The sequence below is a fragment of the Fragaria vesca genome, linkage group LG6 (assembly GCF_000184155.1).
Source record: "Fragaria vesca subsp. vesca linkage group LG6, FraVesHawaii_1.0, whole genome shotgun sequence".
Classification (NCBI taxonomy): Eukaryota; Viridiplantae; Streptophyta; class Magnoliopsida; order Rosales; family Rosaceae; genus Fragaria; species Fragaria vesca.
The window spans coordinates 24,666,088-24,668,677 of NC_020496.1; positions in this window are offsets into that span (position 1 = coordinate 24,666,088).

Below are 2,590 nucleotides of genomic sequence, written 5' to 3' on the forward strand. Positions count from 1 at the left end.
GAGAGAGAGAGAGTTTGATATGCTGTGTGTGTGGTAAGAGTTGTGTTTTGGAGTTTCTTTAATTTTGGACCTTTTGATCACTCATATACAACGTGTCAGTCAGACCCGTACCTGAATAGAGTCCTAACAGTCGATGGACTCAGGGCCAAGAACCTTAAGAGGCCCAAAATTTTTATTTTCTCTTTATGTGATTACATTAGTTTAGTTAAAAATAATTAACAGCATCCAATTAGCAGAATAGTGTTACAAAAGAGAAAAATGAATATAAAATTTTACCCATTATATTACTATCATTAATTAGTTGCCATTTTAGAAAAATGAGAAGCATAAGTGAGAGATTTGTTGTATAAATAAGATTTTTAATATGATTTCTAATGTTTTTTGTTGTTAGATTTTGAGTTTATAGTTTTAATTCGTGAAAATTTTTATGTATTTCTTAAAAAGAGAAAATAAAAGTGAATGAACACTATACTTTGAGGGCCCAATTTTGAAAGTTCGACTCAGGTCTAAAAATCACAGGTTCGGGCCTGTCAGTCTAAGATGAGTCCAAGCAAATCCAAGCTCTGTTTCGTCCAAGCAGAGAAGCCGGATCCTAACATCTACTGGTTTTCGAGTGAACACTAATGTTAAGCATAATCGGCTTAAGAATCATATATTTGTGAATAATTATAATCTATTGACGTCAATCGTAATGTTGTTTACGTTGTTAAAAGGTTGATTCTTGGACCAATAATGTGATTTAGTTGGTTAAAAACTATCGAAATGCATCATTCATGAACATGAGATTAGTTACAAAAATGACATCATAACAACCCACAATCGTACACTCTTTAGGCCAAATTAAACCAAATTACTCTGGAATGACCGAACTTTCATTTCTTGGACAAGAGATTTTTCATGACATCTTTAAGATGTGGTGTGACAAACGGAAAACTCACCAAGCAGAGGTTATATATAGTTGGGAAATGCTTGTTCTGTATATCACTATAATCTAATCTTCCACATGTGTTCATTGCTTAAGTGGAAAATCTAACAGATACTACATCACTCAAGGCTAGGGCTGCCACTTGGTTTGGTAAATACCAAACCGATCGAAAACCAACAAAAAAGCTATGATTTGGTAAACCGAATTTTGGTATTTTTGGTAAATACCGAATTTACCGAAATTCTAATTATTTAAAGACTTATATTTCTAAAAACACACAGACTAATAATCTTATCTCACGTTTTCAATTGTATATACCATTTAGTAAAAAACAAGACAATGAATAGAAAAATTCAACTATACTTGGTAGCATTCGGGTCTCAATTAAAGCGATCAATTTTAATTCAATGTTACTTGTTATATAAAAACGCTGTTACCTACCCGTCTTAGTCGATTCATCACACACACACAGACAAACCCAGTTAGATGACATGTAACCGCCCATGTAAAAGTTTAGGAATGTTTTTACCTCTCTTGATGATAGGGCTCCCCATAGGAAGCACAAGCGTAAATAGGGTTAGCCGTCTTGATCAAGGCCAAAAAATTATCAAAAATACCTAATTTTTCTACCATAGTCGTATTTCACTATATTGATCACATCATAGTTCACAAGGTTTTTGAAAATTTTGCTTCCTCTTTGTAGTTGGTTCCAAGGTCTAAAAAATCGATAATATCGGCGAAATATTGCCGATATTTTCGTTTTTTAATGATCGCGATATATCTTTCACTTCCCCCTTCATTCTCGTCGAAAAATGCCGAAATATCGTGATATTTCGCGATATTTTAAAAATTTCACAGAAATCTCAGATCACGTGGCTTTTCTTTATCTGTCGGCCCAACAAATGCGCACCTCCTTCACGTGGCTTTGTCTCTATCGGTCAGAGATCCTTCTGAATCTCTGTCGGTCCCCATGCAGAAGCTGCATTTTCTCTTTAGATGCTCCAATTATCAGTTTGTCTTTGACTCTTTGTCCCCCACAGCCCCACTTGGCTTGTATCTGCAAAGTTCCAAAGGTCACCAACGTGGGTTGGTTGAATTTGGATGGAAATGACAAAAGTTGCTCTCTCCGGGTCTCGAACCTTGATGATGAAATACAAGACTTAGCACCTTAGCCAACTCTACTACTCATTCGTCTTTGACTATCTTTACATCTTTATTGTATATATTCTTTCTTCTACCGCAACTAATTTGCAACCACCTTTCAAAGATATTTCCTATATAACAGCCAACTTTTTAATCTTTCTCGTCAGCTATTTCCTTCTTCTATATTTCACTACACTCTTCATTGAGTTCTTTCTCCTGCTTCTTCCTCATTTAGTTCATGCATTGATTTCATGCTCCGATGTTTTAGTAAGTGGTTAGTCTATATTATTAAATGTTTTTGTAATTTAGTTTATTATTCTAATTAATTACTAATGCACTTCTATCTAGTTATCTACTATGTTTAGTGTCACATCCCGACCCTTATATTTTTACCTTATTTACTAGCGTGATTATAATAAGAATTTTACCGTCTCGATCATTGAGTAAATAGTTTAATTGGTCCCTAGAGGGGTTTCGGGGACGATTATGTGCGGAGGATTATTCGTATGAGGAAAATACAAC